Genomic DNA, 21,388 nt, shown 5'->3' on the forward strand with positions numbered 1-21,388 from the left:
CATGAGGCTAAAATGGAACAACCCACATCAACTCGTTGAGTCCCTCTATGGACTCGTCGAGTTCATCTGTCTGATTGAGCCATCTCAATGGATTAAGCTCCTACCTTTCAGATCCAAGCTCCAAACTCCATCTACAGACTGGGAATACACTTTTAAGGGTAAAGTTTCCAACTTTACCCGCTCTTAGTCCTTCTTAAAGGGTTTAGCTCAAACCCTAACTCTCTAGAACATAAATCTTGGTCCACAAGCCATAATACCCTAAACCAAGGCACACTATACTAGATCTAGGCTCTGAACATTAGTTGGACATGTAAAGTTCCTAGCTTTCCTTCCATGCATGGCCTCTTAGGGCTAAAAAGGCCATATAAGTGCTTAAAAGGTTGCATGGGGATTCCATGGTCATAAAGTTTGCACCTTTATTCCATGGAAACCCTTCTAGATCCCAAATCTGTGACATAAGTCACTTGGGACGTCCAAATCCCAAAGGCCAAGGTTCTTGAACCAAAACCCTCATAAAATGGAAGTAAATATATCTAAGAAGAAAATGATCAAGTTAGAGGCTTGATTACCAGAAAATGTAGCCAAAGAAGTGTAGTTTCTAGATCTACTCTCTTCCTCTTGAGCCTTCTAACTCCTTCTTCTTCTTCAAGCTTCAGGAACACAAAAGATTTCTCACAAATGGCTCACACACTCACAAGATGCTCTAGGGTTTCATGGGTTAGGGTTTGGGACAAGGAGGTTGTAAATGAGGCCAATGGGTGGAGATTAAGATGCTTAAATAGGGAACAAAACCCTGAAATTAGGGTTTCACTATGCCAGGCCTACTCGCCAAGTCCAGATCTCTTGACTCGTCGAGTAGGTGGTTGAATCCCACGTCCAAGGCTAACTTCTATTCGACGAGTCTGGGGCTTCCAACTCGTCGAATGGCCTTTCAAACAAGAATAATTTGTAAATAAATGCGTACCAGAGTCCGGGGGTTACAATTCTACCCCACTTGTCTTAGAAGTGTGCTGCGTCTGAAAACAACTCCGGGTAGTGCTCCCTTATCTCCTCCTCGGGCTCTCATGTCCACTCTGAACCCTTGCGGTGCTGCTACTGCATCTTCACTAACTGAACAACCTTGTTCCTCAAGGTTTTTATCTTGCGATCCAGAATCGCCATCGGTTTCTCGATATAGTTCAGGCTGTCGTCAACCTGAATATCCTCCAAGGGGACAATCGCTGAATCATCCACTAAGCACTCCAGCAACTGGGAAACATGGAAAGTGTTGTGGATCTGACTGACCTCTGCCGGTAGATCCAACCGATAAGCCACCCTGCCCACCCGGGCTATAACCCTGAAAGGACTAATGTACCTGAGGCCCAACTTGCCCTGTTTCCGGAACTGGATGACACCTTTCCAAGGTGACACCATCAGGAGGACCATATCGCCCACCTGAAACTCTAAATCTGAACGCCACTTGTCGGAGTAGCTCTTCTTCCGACTCTGAGCAGTCTAGAGCCTGCTCCAGACCTACTGGATCCGCTCTGTAGTCTTGAGTACTACCTCAGTACTCCCCATGACTCTCTGACCGACCTCACCCCAACAGATTGGGGTCCTACACTTTCTCCCGTAGAGCATCTCAAAGGGAGGTCGGTCTATGCTAGCGTGGTAACTGTTGTTATACGAAAATTCCGCTAACGGAAGATACATATCCCAACTGCCACCGAAATCCAAAACACATGCGTATAGCATGTCCTCGAGTGTCTGTATCGTCCTTTCACTCTGTTCGTCTGTCTGAGGGTGGAAAGCGGTGCTGAAGTGGAGACGAGTACCCATCTCCTCATGAAACCGCTTCCAATATCTGGAAGTGAAACGGACATCTCGGTCTGACACCACCGAGATAGGCACTCCATGTCGTGCCACTATCTCACGCACATATATCTCGGCCAACATCTCGGCCGATATGCTCTCCTGGATCGGGATAAAATGAGCACTCTTGGTCAACCGATCCACGATGACCCATATCGAATCTACTCCACGTGCGGTCCTGGGAAGCTTGGTAATGAAATCCATAGTGATATCTTTCCATTTCCACACGGGAATGTCCAACAACTGCATCTTGTCGTGGGGGCACTGATGTTCGGCCTTGACCTTCCTGCAGGTCAAACACCGCTCTACGTACCAAGACACACCCTGCTTCATGCAGGGCCACCAGTAGTCAGGGTGAAGATGCCGGTACATCTTCGTCGCCCCAGGATGGATGGAGAACCTCGACTTATGGGCTCATCCATCAGAACCTGTCGTACCCCGCCCCAGTACGGAACCCAGACCCTCCCATGCAGGGTCAACAACCCTCGACTGTCATAGTCAAACGAGGCCACCCGGCTGACAATCCGCTCACACTTCTGGCGCTCTTCCTTCAGGCCCTCAAACTGCGCCTCTCTAATCTGCTCCAGCAATGGAGTAATCACTATCACCCTCAAACATATATCTACAATTGGAGCCGCCACCGCCTTGCGGCTCAGGGCGTCTGCCACTGCATTGGCCTTGCCCGGGTGGTAAAGGATCTCACAGTCATAATCCTTCACTACATCTAACCATCGACGCTGCTTCATGTTCAGATGCGGCTGATCCATGAGGTACCTCAAAATCTCGTGGTCCGTGTAAATGGTACAATGGACTCCGTAGAGGTAATTCCGCCAAATCTTGAGGGCGAAAACCACAGCCCCCAGCTCTAAATCATGCGTCAGATAGTTAGCCTCGTGAGGCTTCAGCTGCCTCGACGCTTAAGCTATCACATGACCCCACTGCATCAAAACTGCACCCATGCCTGTAATCGACACGTCACAATAAACCACGAAGTCATCAACTCCCTCGGGTAACGTCAAAATTGGTGCCCCGCATAGCCGCTGTCTGAGTGTCTCGAAGGCTGCCTACTGCTCAGGCCCCCAGCAGAATGTCACCGACTTCTTGGTCAGTCGGGTCAAAGGAACGACGATCTTGGAGAAGTCTTGGATGAATCTCTGGTAATAACCTGCTAGACCAAGAAAACTCCGAATCTCAATTGGAGACCTCGGAAACTCCCACTACATCATGACCTCTATCTTGGTTGGATCGAACAGAATACCCTTATGGTTGATGAGATGCCTAAGAAACTGCACCTCGCACAACCAGAACCCACATTTAGAGAACTTCGCAAAACGTCTCTCCCTCCTCAGTGTCTCCAGCACCTCCTTCAGATGCTCCTCATGCTGCTCCTGAGTCTTGGAATAGACCAAGATATCATCGATGAAGACTATCACAGACCGATACAACATTGGTCTGCACACGCTGTTCATGAGGTCCATGAACGCGGCAGGGGCATTGGTGAGCCCAAACCGCATCACCACAAACTCATAGTGCCCATAGCAAGTCCTAAAAGCTGTCTTCTCGACATCCTCGTCCCTAACTCGCATCTGGTGATAACCCGATCGCAGATCAATCTTGGAGAACCAAGATGCACCCTGTAGCTGGTCAAACAAATCATCAATCCTTGGGAAGGGATAACGGATCTTCACCATTACCTTATTCATCTCCTGGTAGTCTATGCACATCCAATGTGATCCATCCATCTTTTTCACTAAAAGGATCGGTGTTACCCATGGTGAACTACTCGGCCTGATAAATCCCTTGCTAGCAGCTCTTGCAGCTGCGTAGACAACTCCTGCATCTCGGGAGGAGCCAACCTATATGGTGTCCTGGCTATCGGAGCCGCACCAGGGACCAAGTCGATCCTACACTCAACTTGCCTCTCCGGAGGTATCCCAGGAAAATCCTCTGGGAATACATCCGAGTACTCTCTTACGACCGGTACATCATCAACAGTCGCCTTACCCTTATTCTGGGTATCCATCACATAAGCGACATAACCTGCACAACCCTTCTGAAGGTAACGTCTCGCCCTCGCTGCTGAACATAAAACCGGTCCACGCTGTGGCCTCTCGCCCTGAATCACTAACCCTCCCTCACTAGGAGTCAGAACCCTCACTAGCTGCTGCTCGCAGTCAATCACTGCCCCATTGGGGCTCAACCAATCCATACCCACTATAACCTTATTCCGTCGCAGGGGAATAGGAACCAGATCTACTGAAAACTGCTCATCAAATAACTGTAGTGTACAACCTCTGTGAACCCTCGCAACCCTAACGGTCCTGTCATCTGCTATCTCCACATCCAGTGGGCAATCTAGCTCCCACGGAGCTCCTACGAATCGCTTGCTGAACGCGAGCGACACAAAAGATCGGGTTGCCCCCGAATCAAACAGTACCAAGGCTGATATACCGTTCACTAAGAACGATCCTATTAGAAACACATAAACATAAGCAATAATCAAGATAGTTAAAGAGATAAGGAGAAGGTACATACCTGTAACGACATCAGGAGCTACTCGTGCCTCCTCTGCTGTCAACTGGAAGGCTCTTCTCTTCGCCACTGGTGCCTCTGTCCGGCCTTGATGGCCGTCTGTAATTCTGAATGTAGCTGTTGGGTCAAAAATATGGTATATACTTTGCTTTTCTAGGAAAATGTATTTTTATGTCTAGGACCGTAAACAGCTCAGTGTTTACGGCCATATATGTGTTTACGGTCAGTGTTTACGGCCGTAAACAGGTTTACAGCCGTAAACCCATTCACGACCCATGTCTACTATATATAGGGTGAGGAGTGCATAATTGCTATAGAATAGAGGAGCTTATGTGTGTGTATTTGAAGGTGTTCTAGAGAGAGAGAAAAGAAAGTGTGTGTAAGTGTGTGTGAATCTTGTATCCGGATCATCATTCATATCAATACATACAAGATTCATCATCTTCTTCTTCTCCTTCTCTTCTATTTGATCTGACATCATCCGTTTGATTGGGATTCCGCACCATCAAATGGATCTGATTGATACACAAGCAGATCAGGGACTTACAATTGGTATCAGAGCTAGGATTGTATAAGTCAATTTCGTCAGATCTGGAGCTTATTTGATCTTATTTTTGAAGGATTCCTGCGTTTTTGGATACATCTCTGAAAATTAGGGGGGGGGGGGTTGTTCTTCGTGTTTTTGATAAAAACGAGTTTTTGATCGAGTTTTGGAGCAAAAATGGGGCAAAAACGCTGTTTTTGGTCGTAACCAGCGAGGGAGTGGCGGCGTGTACGGCCAGCAGCTAGGGTTTCCGAAGTGTTTGCGGCCGGAATCAGTTTACGGCCTGGAGTTTGCGGTCCGAGATTACGGCCCTCGGAGTTTACGGCTCGCACGTGTACGGCTCGGTTTGCGGTCCTCGGTTTGCGGCCAGCGTCACATAGGGTCCGAGGATCGAACCCGCGACCTTTGATTCATCAGCCTCACGCCTTAACCAACTCAGCTAGCCTACCTGTTGATACTTCCCTTCCGTTTTTAATTCAAAAAGACTCCCCTTCGGTTCCAAATTTCGCAAATTGACACTTTTAGCCCAAAAATTCAATTTCTTTTATTTTAAAATTCCATTTTCAACCAAAAATTTTAGTTTTTAAATTTTGACTTTTATTTTTGATTTTTTTTTACTTAAAATTTTGACTTTGACTTTTAAAGTTTGACCTTTGACTTTCTCGTTTAACTTTTAAATTTTCAAATTTAGCTTTTCGGTTTGACTTTTAAGTTTGACTTTTCAAGCTTGACTTTTGAGTTTGACTTTTTAAATTTGACTTTTAAGGTTGACTTTTGAGGTTTATAGTCAAAGGACATTTTTAAATTTAAGTTTGACTTTTAAGTTTGATTTTGGCTTCTAGTTGTGTTTTTAATGGCTTTTGAGGTCAACAAGGGAAATGAAGACATGAAAGAGAGTCAGGATATGTTAAGACAAAATTTCAACATGTTCAACTATATCCCTGGAGAAACCCTGGAAGCTCAGTTGCAGCGACTTACTACACTTACTACTGAGATGAGTATAGCTGGGATTTTCTTGACTAAATCTGAGATAAATAAAAAGTTGTTGAATGCACTTCCAAAGTCGTGGGATATGAACGTGGATGTCATCAAGAAGACAAAAGATCTCAATCGTCTTAGTCTTGCTGCTGTAATCGAAGAACTTGACGCTTTGAAGTGTGGAAAAACAATGAGTTTCGCAAACCTTCCGGTCAATGAAGTTTCATGTTGTCAATCTTGTGAAACTACGATTAAATTTCTTCGGGAACAAATTGATTTATTAAAAAGAGAAGCTGAGGACTTGAGATATGAGGGATATCAACTCAGGAAAGGACAGAAACCCCTAAAGGCCCAGATAGAAACAAAAATAAAGGACTTTAAGAGAATTCAGGAAGACTACAGTGAAAAATGTGAAAATTATGATTATATCAAGAGACAGAATGATGAGTTAATTACTGAGCTTGATACATTAAAGAGACAATTTGAAACTGCTAATTTTGATTTTAAAAGGTTTGATGTATCAAGCGAGGTAGTTGCCAACTTGATTGACCATTGCCTGCAGTTCAAACGAAACCAGCAAATGGGTTTAGGATACGATAATGTACCTCCTCCTTTGAATCATACATATAAGTATCAACCTTTGTCTAAAGAGGAGATTGCCAACGAACCATTCATGGTTTATGGCAAGCCATCTGGTTTTGTTTCAGGAGGATTTATTAATGTTGAAAGTACTAACGTTTCTACTTCCCCTGCAGATCAATCCTTAGATCAGTCAAAGCACGAAGTTGAAGGATCTGTTTCTGATAACAAAACTGAGTCTGAACCTGATGTTTCTGTTTCGAATGAAAACTCTATTGTTTCTGATGTTAAAATTGATGATACATCTTGTGATGCTTCTGCATCGGATCATGCTGAATTAATTTTTTTTTGACATATTTGATGATTTGTTTGAAAATACTGATGTTCCTATTTCTAGCACATCTACTTCATGTGCAGGTAAAGTAGCAGAGGATGAGAACAAGGAGAACACCATTGAACAAACCAACATCTCCTTGAACTCTGAATCTGTTGCTTCGAACTCAGCTGCTTCTGATCAACCTGCTGTTGAGAAATACAGGCCACCAATTCCAGTGAAACAGAGTGCCTGTTGTAATTGTCCTTGTGGGAAAAATAAGAGACAAGGCAAGGATACGCCACCAGGGGCAGGAAGAAACAACTTCACAGTGAAGAAAGAGACATGTTTTCACTGTGGAACACCTGGACACATTTCCAGAATTTGTCCTAATTGAGCATACATTCCCTACTATGCACAAGGGTGGCAGAACGCGCCAAGAGGGAGATACTCCAAAAGAAACCCCTCAAGGTCACATTCAGACAATGGTGACTGGAACGCGCAGAAGGCCAAGAATCAAACCCACAAGGCCAAGAATCCGAATCCCAAGGGCAAGAAGGGAATGTCGGCCAAGAAGCCCAATCCAAGAGATGCTTCAGTGAAACAAAGACCGATTAGGTCAAAGTCATCTCAACGGCCGACATCAAGATCAAAAGCAAGTACTGAGCCACCCATCAGATCGAAAAAGAAATGGGTTAAACCCAACTACAAATGGGTTCTAAAGGCTCACTCTCCCACATCTTCTAACGATTCTAATATTTCTACATATTCTGTTTGTGATGAGCAGGACATGTCATGGGAGAGAACACTATGCAAGGATGACAAAGGTCAACCCAGTTTCAAAATGGATTGGGTTCCAAAGACCAACTAATCCCGCTCTGTGTCGGAGCAGCTATGGAGGCATATCATCAGACTTCGGTTTATTAGTAGTGGCTGTTCCAGGCACATGATAGGGGACATCTCTCAACTGTACAACATTCATAACTTTGTTTGGGAGTATGTGTCCTTTGCGGGAAAGGAAGAAAAGAAGGGATCACAAATGGGGTTAGTGCTTAACGATGTGAAGAATTTTTGGATCTGTTATGAGATTACACGTGTTGTTCTCAGACCTTCTGGATGCAAATTCAATCGGTGACTTACGGTTTGAGTTTTCTTCTCGATACTCCTGAGTTTTTCTTAAGCTTATTCACTTTAAAGACTAATTTTTGTTTTAGGATAGTTTAAATTTGTGCATTTACTTTCGTTTCTCTCCTATGCACAAATTTAGGGGGAGAAATAAAAACAAAACAAAAATTAGAAAATTTTAAAAAATCCAAAAACATTAGAAAATCAGAAAATCCAAAAATATGTTGGTTATGGAATGTGCTTGCAGGTGATGTGATGGGAAGTGATGTAATCTTGTGATAACAGGCAATCTGAATCTGTGTAAGGGACTGAATCTGAATTGTCTAGGCTCTGTATTCGATGTGCTGGTAGGCACGAGAGATTAAAATGGACTTGACTAGGCATTAATGAACTTAAGTAATCTAGAGACTTGAAAAATCTTGACCTAGATAGATCCATTTAGCCTCACAATACGACGCCCAGAGAGGTTGAGCAGGGAGATATACATGATAATCCACCGGTCACACTAAAATAACTTGTATCTAGAACCGTGGTTTAACTCTTCCTCGATGTATGGACTTTGTCCTTAATTCCGGTATTGATGGGGCGACTGGGGAATTTCGATAAAGTAGGTCTGTAGGAAATTATTTTCTTGCTTTCTTTCTGTTAGTCATATGTTGCCTCCTCTGCGTGATTGAAATACATCCGACCTGGACTGCAACATATGCAACTCTACTTCTATGCATCTTCTATCTATGCAATTCTTCCCGTCTGTTAGCCATATGTTGTCTCCTTTGCGTGATTAACCATCCGACCTGGTACACAACATATGCACCATTCTACTTCTCAATCCCTCTAAATCTGGTTAGTCATATGTTTCACCCTCTGCGAGATTGGAAGAGATCCGACCTGGGTGTATAACATATGCATTCTAAATCTGACTTCTCTCATAATAATTGTCTGCTCACCTAAAGTAAGGAGTACTTTGGAAGTTCCTGATTATTGGGGAATGTCAGGAAGCGGGAAACATGTTCTAGTACATTTAAAATTGAACAATCACTTGGTTGTCTGTAGATCTCGCTGCTCAATTTAGGTGGACAACAATATCTTTGGTCGTCGTCAGCTGAATGGTCCTTAAGAAATATTATCTAGGAACTTAGGATCGCATTGTCTTGTCACTTATAGTATGTCCTAATTTTGTCACAATCTCTCGTGTTTAAGTGGACCACAATACTGGCGATTGACCAAATCTATTCATGAAGGGAGAGGTACTGATAAACGGATAAAGGCTGTCTAAAAACTTTGATCCCAAATCACTCTTAAAGTTAGATATCATTTTTATTTTTGTTAAATTTGTTCATAGTTTTCTTCTAATTTAAATATCAGGGGAGAATTAAAAATTTTAAAAACCAAACAAAAATAAGAAAATTAAAAAAACCAAAAATAGTGTTATTTCTATTTTATTTCTTTTTCAGAAAATATGAAAAACCCAAAAAAATATCTTGTGCTAAGTTTTCTTTTAGTTTTGTTTCGTCTTGAAAAGTGAATTCAGGTGTAGATGAGACTCATGGAGACTGTATCAAGATTTCTGAGCCAAAGTTTCATCCGTGATCATCGAAGAATTCTCATTCGAAGGAGCAAGAAATGAAGATTATTCTTTCAACATTCAATCCTTCAGCCCCAGTAGCAAGGTGAAGGTGTACTTGAAGATTATGTGATAGATTGCATTAAAGCCTCCTGAATCAGTCTGCTGCTATCTTGAACCTGCTGAAGTGATCCAAAAGATTTTTTTCTCTCTGATGTTCTCTCTGAAGATTCTCAAGCTAAAAACACTATCTTTCAAGAATCAGTACAAGAAGCCTCCTCACCCAATGTGCGTTCAATGTCAAATTCTGAAGAAATGCCCAACTGCTCAAGATGAAGTCATTCATTGAAGATTCATATCTTCATCCTGATGATGTGAAGAAATCGAAGATAAACGCTGAAGCCAATCTCCAACTGAATATTAACAAGAAAAGCCAACTACTTTTTAGGGGGAGCTTGTTGGGTCAATTAAGAAAAGAAAGATGTAAACCAAGGGGGATATTGTTGGGTCAAAAATATGGTTTATACTTTGCTTTTCTAGGAAAATCTATTTTTATGTCTAGGACCGTAAACAACTCAGTGTTTAAGGCCATATATGTGTTTACGGTCAGTGTTTACGGCCGTAAACAGGTTTACGGCCGTAAACCCATTCACGACCCATGTCTACTATATATAGGGTGAGGAGTGCATAATTTCTATAGAATAGAGGAGCTTATGTGTGTCTATTTGAAGGTATTCTAGAGAGAGAGAAAAGAGAGTGTGTGTGAATCTTGTATCCGGATCTTCATTCATATCAATACATACAAGATTCATCATCTTCTTCTTCTCCTTCTCTTCTATTTGATCTGACATCATCCGTTTGATTGGGATTCCGCACCATCAAACGGATCTAATTGATACACAACCAGGTCAGGGACTTACAGTAGCAGGGGCGAGTGTCACCACCTTCCCTGCTGCCGCAAAACTCGGACACTGGGACCTCTTGTAGCCCCTCCTATTGCACTGAAAGCAAATCAGATAAGATGATGTGATGGTGGTGGTAGCAGTACAATCCTTGCTGACATGCCTAGTTCGGCCGCACTTGAAGCAACCCGAACTACCAGCCCTACACGGCCCATCATGCCCCCTGCCACACTTTCCGCTGCGGCCTCGGCCCTACTGTCCCTTTCCTCGGGAATCTACCTTGGGCTTTTTGTTGGATTAGTGTCTAAGTCCATAACTATAATTGGTATATACTTGACCCGACCCGGCATGGTCCATTTGGGTTGCATGGCATCGGGACATTTGGATAGACCTTTTGTGAGAAGAGGATATTTGTGACATATTAATATATTATAAGTTCTAATATATTAATATGAAATCATATTATTTAATTAGTATTGATCAAGAATTAATTTGGAATTAATTTAGTGATCAAAAGAGACTAATTAAATATGTGGGGATTGATTGTGTAAATCATTCATTCTTATATATGTGGGCTTATGATCCATGATTCCTTATGTTGGGTTTAACCCATGTGGTGACCCATGGATACTCCATGGAGGTTAAAACCCATGGAGCATAAGGAATGGGTAAAGTCATGGGTTACATGGTGTAACCCTAATTTGCGCACTATATAAAGACCCCATTGGTTGGTGAAATCGACACTAATGCATACACAAGAGGGCTAGCCGATTTCTAAGAGTCAAGTATCTCTTCTCATGGTTATTCCAAATGTTGATGATGTTGTGTGAACCATTTGATGTGTCACACTTGGGGCACTAGGCTCTTGAGGTCCATGGAATCAAGCTACAGCAAAGAGGTATGTAATTCTACTAGATTTTATATTACATGTACTTTATATTATGCTAGTTAGAACAATACCTTGGAAAATTGATATTTGCATGTATAATAGAGAAAACATAGATCCAAGGTATTTAGGGTTGCATGTACACCATAGGAGTGTTAGAATGCTAAAAACCCATCAGTGGTATTAGAGACTGGTTTGTTTTCAATTATACTTGATGCTATTTGCAAGAAAAATCGTTTTTTTTGGAATGTACCAGTTCACCACGAGGTGGTAAAATTTACCACGAGGTGGTGACTGTTCAGTGGGAAAAAATTAGTTCTTTGGCATGTTTTGGATTAGAATCATTACCACAAGTGTTTTTGTTCATAAAACTTGATTTTGATGTTATGGTAATGTTTATTCTCATCCAAATAAATGATAATTATCAATATATTCATGTTGTGTATTAGTTTAATGGTTAGGCTAATTTCATGAAAAGTGTTTGATTCGAATTATCTTGTTCTTATGAATTGATTTAGATTAATAGAAAAGTTATGTGATAATATGTTTCAATCCAAATTGATCTAAAAGTAGTTTATAAAATGTTTTTTTGTAACTTGTCCTCAAGTTATATGAAAAGTCACATTTATGAATCTTAAAATCATAAAAGTGCCATAGGTTACAAATGAAGAGTCATCTTTGTCATAAATAGTGTTATGAACTCCCTAACTTGTCCTCAAGTTATGGATGTTCAAGAGTCTCTTCATTAAAGTCTTTAAAACTTTAATTAAACTCATAAGTTATGAAAATCCAAGAGTTTTAAAAAGTTTCAATACTTGCCCTCAAGTTTTGGAATTTGTAAAGTTTTGCTTATGAATGCTTTAATTCCAAATCAAACCCTAGAATTTTAAAGTTTAAAATTCAACCCTTATACTATTATTATAATTTTAATTCTATAGATATGTATAAGATAAAGTTAATCTTACCGTTAGTAGGCCTCATTCATGAAGCCGGTCTATAAGCGGGGTATAAGGTTACTGCCTATAAAATGATAGTTTAATGGGTGTCCACTCTCACCCACCGCTTCCTTGACTGGTGGAGGGTCGTTAGCCGAACGGGTAGAATAAGGACTATAATTCTCCCTTCATTAAAAGTATAATGATAAATACTAAGTAACTAAACACTTATAAATTCCCAATCTTAGTTACTTAGGAAAATGTGAAAAAGGTGCTAACCCATGAAATTGCACTTTGCACCTTTGTTAAGTCATTAGTGGAGCGTGTGTGGTTAACCGGCACACTAACATGGGACTGAAAATGTGTGGCAAAGGGTAACTTAATGTTTATCATAGATTGGTGGAGCGCGTGTGGTTAACCGGCACATCAATTAGGTGATAATGTTAAGGGTACCAAGTTAATTTGCATGGTTATTCACACCTTGTTTGTGATCCTCGGCATCCCAGTCATAAACTTGAGAGGGCACAATCGAGATTCAAACATGCCATTGAAAGTTCAATGTATCTCAAAAAGATCTAGGAGTTTCAAATCCAATTAAAACTTAATTATATTTCGTTTTCATGGTGGAAATTGGTAAATTGTCATTTACCTACCTTCAATTATTTTATAACTTGGGTTACGGCATCCCTCTTCCAGTTATAAATAGTTTGTTGGGTCCTAGCCTTAATATTTCATATTGGGTGTTATATTAAGGACTTAAATCAACTAAACTTGAATTTCTCCCTCATAAATGTCAATTTCAGACAACTATGGTCTTCCCAAATCTTTGGGAACAAGCCTTCCTAATGAAGGTGATATCCCACATGACAATCAAGGTGAAGATTAATCCCTTTGTTGTGCATTAATGGGACTGGAAATCATGCTTCACTTCCTCCACCTCCTCCAATAATTCTCCCTATCCCACATGTTTCAAGACTTGAAAAGTTCTAAGTCACTCAATCCCTATTGGCAAGCAAAGACTATATGTGCTTACAACTTGAAGGTTAAGTCACATATTGTCAACCTGGGAGAGTCAGGTGTCGAAGTCTCGAGGTAGCTGGCTGTTGACTTGGTTCTTCAGTCACTCCCTTATGACAGATCACGACATGACCCTTAGTGATCTTACCTATTTGCTTGATGCTACTAAATCAGCAATGATTTGGAGCATTGGTAAAGCAAATTAGATTGGAAGATCTACTTCCCAAACCTATTTGGACAATGACAATGGTGACATTGGAAGTCCAGAAAAGCTTTCTCTTCCCAATAGAAAGGGATTGACCATGGTCAAGTCATTTGACCAATGGTAAAGAGAAAGGCTAAGTCTGAGACAATTAAGTGTACCATTTCCAAAGAGTCCATATGTTTCTTTTGCCAAAAGAAGAGGCATTGGTTGCGAAGCTGCCAAATTTACCTGAAAGTTCATAAGGATGAAAGTCAAAAGGTTTGACTTTGCTTTAGGTTAAAGTCCATTATATAACTCTATGAAGTCTCTTTTGGAGATTCTTAATACATGATGTAATGTAATTACATTTTGATGTTTTGAAGAATCAAAGGAAACCTAAAGAAAGAGTATGTTGATTCTGATCGCAAAGATGGATTTCGATCGCAAGGTTTGGTGATCAGAATTTTGAGCTGCTACTTAAGAGTTATGATATATTGCTTAGGAATAGATAACAACATGTTTCTCATATGTATTTTCATTGTAAGGATAAGATTTTTCTGCAAGTTTTAAAATAAAAGAAAAGATTTTGATTTATTTTAAGAATCCTTACAATGACATTTGTGAAAAATTGTTGTTTATATGTTTCCATTGATAAGCAATATTGGAAAATGGATTTGATTCCTTCATTTGTGGTAGTGTTATAATTTACCAAATAAGGAAAGATTCTCATCACCCAAGTTTTAGTTGGATAGAAACTTGGAATCATGCAAGTTGTATTGTGTGATGAATGAGAATTTTCATATTTGGGAAATTAAGACTAAGTCCTTGCTCACATGTATATGTGAGTAAAGTGAAGGACTAAAGGATTGGGTACACTTGGTTGTGCGCTGGTCAAGTCGACCACAAGGAATGATAAGATTATTCGTCATGATTTACTAAAGTTTAGTAAATATGGTTATACTTACAAGTTTAAGTGTAATTCTGAAACATTGGAAAAGTTTCAATGTATGGCAAGACGAATGAGAAGAATCAAATTAGGCAGAAAGATAAAAGTTTCTCCAATATGAAAAGGTGTGAGAGTGCTTAAGTATCTTGGTTTATGGTAATCTTGGTGATTATGAAATCATATCACAATTGATCCATAAGGACACCTTAGTGCATTTTTTTGGCTAAGGAGAGGAATCATGGATTATTGAAATGGTTAAATCAAAAGATAAATCATACTTCGTTCTAAAATCAAATCTTAGAGTCATACTCCAAGATTGAGCCTTGAGTGACATAATCTTAAAAAAGGTGTAAAACACTTGTCAAATGTAGAGTAAAATGTTTTCTACTCTTGTACATTTGAGATTGGTAACTTGTGATGTTTTGGATAAGACAAAGACCAACTAAGACCAATTGTGAGAAGTGCTTAACTTGATAAGAATCCGCACTAACTCTTGAATATTTGTTTTGTCAAGGAATGATTCTTGAGAAAAGAGAATCTTATATGTCAAGAGGTCAGTGGGAGTCTTTAAAAATCTTGAGATGGTTTCAAGAACTAATCAAGAGTATTGTTAATCACTAGCCCACGACTTGAGGTTTGTAACCTATCGTGTTGACATATTCTTATTTCTGTGCCTATTCCAGTTAAAGTTGACTATGCTTGTGAGTTATATGAGTTCTCAATTTTTTGCATAACAATGTGGAAGCAGTGGTAGGCCCTTGAGCTGCCAAGTGGCAAGAAATTAAGATTGAACAAGTTCAGTCCATATGAGTTTGGGTTTGTCACTAACCTTGTCTTGTGATTATGGCTATGACAAATTCACATGGATAGGAACACATACACCATAAAAAATCTAAGTGTCATAAGGTTTCTCTCTGATTCATGAAAATGATGGTGAGGAAACGCTTTCACTCAATAGATTTTAAGTAGATAGCAATTGTCATATTTGCATTATCAAAGTCATTAGTGGAGCGCGTGTGGTTAACCGGCACACTAACATGGACTTGTGAGGAATGTCAAAGGTCTAAACAATTGAGACTATGATTACAGCATCCCTTTTCATAGTTCTGAAATTGTTTAGACACACACATGAGCTATCTAAGGGAAGGTGTATGACTTTGATAAAGTTTTATCAAAGCATTTCGTATTAGAAATCTGAACTTTGGTAAGAAAGTCAATAAAGTATTGATTTCTAGAAGTCCAACTGATTTCTGAGTACATGTCAAAGCTAGTGGGAGCATAAGTGTTATGCTAAAAATCATCATGCAAGTGGGAGTATGATAATTATAATAAGTGTTGCAAGTTAGCAATGTTAATTATAGAAAACAAAAGTTTCAATTGGGAAAAAGTTGTTTCGCTATAATTAAGGGAGAGGAAATTGTACTTCATTTCAAATCTAAAAGCTTAGATCGTGAGATTTTAATCTAATTTAGTCAAATATATATATATATATATATATATATATATATATATATATATATATATATATATATATATATATATATGAATGTTATGTTGGAATGGTTTAACATAAGGAAATTCTATATATGGGAACATTATTTGCATTCTAAAATTCGATTATGATTACGACATCCCTTTTCATAATCTGAATTGTGAGAACATGGCAAATAAAATGGCAAATAAAAGGACTGGTAAAGTATCATGTCTTTATGTAAGTCGTGTCCCATATGCTTCGGGTATAGGATCGATTACATGTGCTATAATATTCATCCATTCTAAAATTTTCAAATGCCTGGGGCATTAAGAGGGAAAAGGATTAGAAGTGGATATGACTAAAATGATTAAGCAATTGTCGAGGACAATCTAAAGTTTACCAAAGATTGGTTGCTCAGGGACAGTTGGAAGTATAGTGTTAAACTTTGGAAAGAACCATATTGACATACTCTGAAAAGAGGAAACTCTTGTTCACAAGTGATAGTCAAAATTGGCATATGGAAATGTTTCCATAGGTGGAAGTTATTCTTTAAATCTGTGTAAGATTAGAAAACTTAATGCAAGAAGGATATTCAAAGGAATGTACTTTGAATGTGAGAATTCGTTTCCATGGAATTGATCTCCATTGGAATACTTTGTAATGTTTGTTGCCAAGTCTTTGTGACTTGGGCATAGTCATTACAAGGGGATCATTGCATATAAGTTTAGAATCTAACAGATTACAGTAAATGGCAAGAATTTGGTATTCTTACATTTACAATAAGGATTGGGATTGTGAAATGAGCATCATTAAAATATTGTCAATCGATCTGTTTCACAAAGTAAGGATCATTAGACAAACATAATGTTCATACTTGGAGTATGGCATGGCTATTGTTTGGACAAACATAGTGTGCATGCTTGGAGCATGGCATGACTATTGTTTTAATTCAAGTATTAAGTTGATAAATCGAAACATTATACAATGAATAATGAGTAATCAATATGGTGCTTAGATAAAAGGTGTTTTATTAATTCTCAAATTGTTGGGGCCATATAGGATTAGTATTATTCTTGTGTTTCACTTTGCATGTTTTGACTTCCAGAATAACTAGGTCGTTCTTCCTGAATGACTAAGTTGTTTAAACCATCCACAGTCGACAATACGTTGGAAGTAGGTATTAAGGCAGGACTGTCATGAAGCTGGTTTGTAGATGTCCAAGGTAGTGGACATAGCAAGAGTTGCTACAACATTCATGAGTGCTCATAAGTTCTGAGTATTGGATTAAACCCACTCTCATTTGACTTACTTCATGGATTTTATCACGAGTGATCATGAGACGATAATATCTTATATTCTTCAAACCTAGAGATATGAGTTGTTGCCTATGAGTTGGTTATACATTGATTGTACGAAAACGCATTGGTAACTCGATGCTATAAAACGTGCCTTTGTGTATGATTTAACAAGTAGTTAGTACAAGCATATGAGTCAAAGTTTATCCATTCCTTTTACCCTTAAAGGGATAAAAACAACATTTGTGGGCCCCTTGATGATTTAGTGATGACACCCTAAGTGCTTGGCCAAGCCTGGACTGATTTGATTTGTTCAATTAGTCGGTTGTCATAAATCAGAAATCGGGAAACAACAAATGGACAGAGAGAATGATTATAATCCATGTCTCAGTCCATATGATATCTAGAATGGAGGAATATATGATCACTTATCTAATGGATGCGTCAGTGATTTGTTTAGAGTTCGACAACAGCTTTTAAGAGCTACGATTGCTGGTCAGGTTGGAGTCATACTTGCAATAATAGTTATTAGACTTATCCAAGTGGGAGACTATTGGATTAGTGTGTAAGTCCATAACTATAATTGGTATATACTTGACCCGACCCGGCATGGTCCATTTGGGTTGCATGGCATCGGGACATTTGGATAGACCTTTTGTGAGAAGAGGATATTTGTGACATATTAATATATTATAAGTTCTAATATATTAATACGAAATCATATTATTTAATTAGTATTGATCAAGAATTAATTTGGAATTAATTTAGTGATCAAAAGAGACTAATTAAATATATGGGGATTGATTGTGTAAATCATTCATTCTTATATATGTGGGCTTATGATCCATGATTCCTTATGTTGGGTTTAACCCATATGGTGACCCATGGATACTCCATGGAGGTTAAAACCCATGGAGCATAAGGAATGGGTAAAGTCATGGGTTACATGGTGTAACCCTAATGTGCACACTATATAAAGACCCCATTGGTTGGTGAAATCGGCACTAGTGCATACACAAGAGGGCAAGCCGATTTCTAAGAGTCAAGTATCTCTTCTCATGGTTATTCCAAATGTTGATGATGTTGTGTGAACCATTTGAGGTGTCACACTTGGGGCACTAGGCTCTTGAGCTCCATGGAATCAAGCTACAGCAAAGAGGTATGTAATTCTACTAGATTTTATATTACATGTACTTTATATTATGCTAGTTAGAACAATACCTTGGAAAATTGATATTTGCATGTATAATAGAGAAAACATAGATCCAAGGTATTTAGGGTTGCATGTACACCATAGGAGTGTTAGAATGCTAAAAACCCATCACTTTTTGCCTGAGCCCTCCCTGCCAGATACCGACTCTGGCTTCCTCTTCCTCTCCATCTCCAAATCAATCTCTCTCTCATGAGCCCTAGCAATCATATCCTCCAGCGTCTTGCAGCTGGATAGGCTCACAAACAGGCGGATATCACTCTGTAAGATCTCATGATATCGGGCCTTCTTCATCTCGTCATCCGCCACATACTGTTGAACGAGAAGGGCCCTCTCCTTAAAGTTGGCAGTGATCTCCGCCACAATCTCAGTTGTCTGCTCCAAATCCTGTAACTCCCTCGCTAACTGTTGCACCTCAATCACAGGTGCAAACTCAACCCTGAACCTGGTCGAAAAATCACTCCAGGTCATCGCATCCAAAACTGAATCATCTCCAATGGCTCTCCGAACCTCCTCCTACCAGTCACGTGCCCTGTCCTTCAGAAGACAGGACGCATATCTAACCTTGTCCCCATCGGGACATCCGCTGGTGCGGAATGCGTTGGCGACATCCGCCAACCATCTGGTGCTAGCAATGGGGTCCCGAGCCCCATGGTAGTCGGGAGCTCCACAAGCCCTGAACTCCCTGAAAGTCAGTGTTCACGACCCATCATGGCCTTCACCTCAGTGCGGAGAGCGCTCAGCTTCTCATCCAGAAGCTCCAAAATACCCTCCTTGACTGAACCAAAGATCACAGGAGTCTGGTCTAGAATGGTACGGGTGATCTCAGACGATATGAACTCCATTGTTTGCTCGTCAAGCTGCCCGGCTATAGTGCCCAAGCCCGATCCCTCACTAATGCCTGAAGTGCCAACTGGCCTAGTGCATAGTGTCACCATAATGAAAATACACCATAACAAACATCAGTATACCCATCATATCTCGAGGGATCTAACACACTACAAGTTTCCTGGATTCATCTCAGCCTTCCTTGATTCGAGTACGAATCCTCTGCTTTCAGTAGTACAGGCCCATACTACCTTCCACATCTATCTGTACTTTCCTCAAAATCTGCCTTGAATCTACCAAGTCCCTTTTACTACTACTGCTGATCTCATGCTAAACTCATCCTAGACTTTCCCTAGGGTAATCACCAACCCACTCTCCGCTATCAGCTGCATAAGAAGTTCATGCTATCTCCCTCTAACTAGCTCGTCAATACTATTACATATCACTAAGACTAGATAATTCTTCGAATGAGAGATCCTACTCTACAACGGTTGGAGTTAAACAAGAGCTGCGCAATAGAGCTAGACCTAACCTTCTAAAATTATTTAGTCCTTGCAATATGTATCGTAACATATTCATTTACTAGTTAGTAACGATAACTAGAACTCCTACAAGAACAAAGCAAGCAACATTCAAACATCGAGTAAACATAATCCAACATATATCTCTTAGGCTATCCCTGACTAATCTGTACTACCATGCGGTTCGTAAAACTGAGGTACACATAACAGGCACATAAGGCATCCTTCCTAGATCCTTAGTCCTAATCTAGCATGCAGTTCTCATAACGCTGATACACATATAATAGGCACAATAAGGCATCCTTCCTAGATCCTTAGTCCTAATCTAGCATGAAGTTCTCATAAAAATTTCATATCATAAACTTGTATGGGTAATTTGGGAGTACTTACTTGAGCTCGGCTGATTGTATGCACCACACCTTTTTTTCTCTTTTCAAAGTTCTTTTCTCATTTCAATTTCTTTTTATAAAATCATTTTCTTTTTAAATTTTTTTCCATACCAAGTCCTTAGTTTGAGTTCAAACACACCCGGGAGCATGCCCGAATCCCTCAAACCAAGGATCTGATACCAACTTGTAACATCCCAAAAATACAGACTAAAAATTTCGTTTTGAATTATTAATAAAACCATACTTATGCAAAACACATGTCATAATATCTCAAACATCACATCAATGCATATAAAAACATTAGATTATAAATATCCCAGGCTGAACAAATGGTGTGTGCACTACAATCATCTTGAGCCCTTCCCCTTGCTACCGGAAGTACCTGAAACTATAAGCACGAAGCTTAGTGAGTCTCCCCAAACTACCACATACCATACACATAATCATGCAACTAAGAGATACGGGCCCCGCCCAATCTCATGGAGATTCGGGCCCCGCCCACACTCCGCTGTCTAGGAGATTCGGGCCCCGCTAACATTCCACTATCTAGGAGATTCGGGCCCCGCCCACACTCCGCTGTCTAGGAGATTCGGGCCCCGCCCACACTCCGTTGTCTAGGAGATTCGGGCCCCGCCCACACTCTGCTGTCTAGGAGATTCGGTCCCCTCCCACACTCCGCTGTCTAACATGCATACAAGTATCACACGGACAACAAGTATATCTACTCCTATCAATAGTCATATAACTATACTCAAATACTACTATGAGATTTGGGCCTCGCCCACTCTCGGCTGCTATAAGATTCGGGCCCCGCCCACGCTCAGCTACTAACATATCACATATACGGGCCGACCTTGGTGTCGTAGATCCGTTCCTACTGAAGGAAACTAGCCTCGTAAGGGTGACTGCTAAAAACTCGAGTGAAGAATCTCTGACTGCTTCTCCGGTGACTCCTCGACTATCAATTCCATAATAACACTTAATCAAAACCTGATAATCCTTCTTAGGGTAAAATGTGAAGGATTTTGAGCATTCTAACACTCCTATGGTGTACATGCAACCCTAGAAACCTTGGATCTATGTTTTCTCTAAGATACATGCAAATAATAACTTTCCAAGGTTTACATCCTAACTAGCATGTTATGAGGTATTCGAATCATAAAACACTAGTAGAATTACATACCTTTTAATAGTGGTTGATTGCTTGGAGTTTGAGAGCCTAGCACCAATAATGTGGATGCCTCAAATGGAAGTCACAAATCACCACAAACTTTGGAAACCTTTACAGAGAGTATGAACACTTGTAGAAATCGGC

The sequence above is a fragment of the Lactuca virosa genome, chromosome 8 (genome assembly GCF_052849685.1).
Source record: "Lactuca virosa cultivar CGN04683 chromosome 8, Lactuca_virosa_CGN04683_v6, whole genome shotgun sequence".
Taxonomy (NCBI): domain Eukaryota; kingdom Viridiplantae; phylum Streptophyta; class Magnoliopsida; order Asterales; family Asteraceae; genus Lactuca; species Lactuca virosa.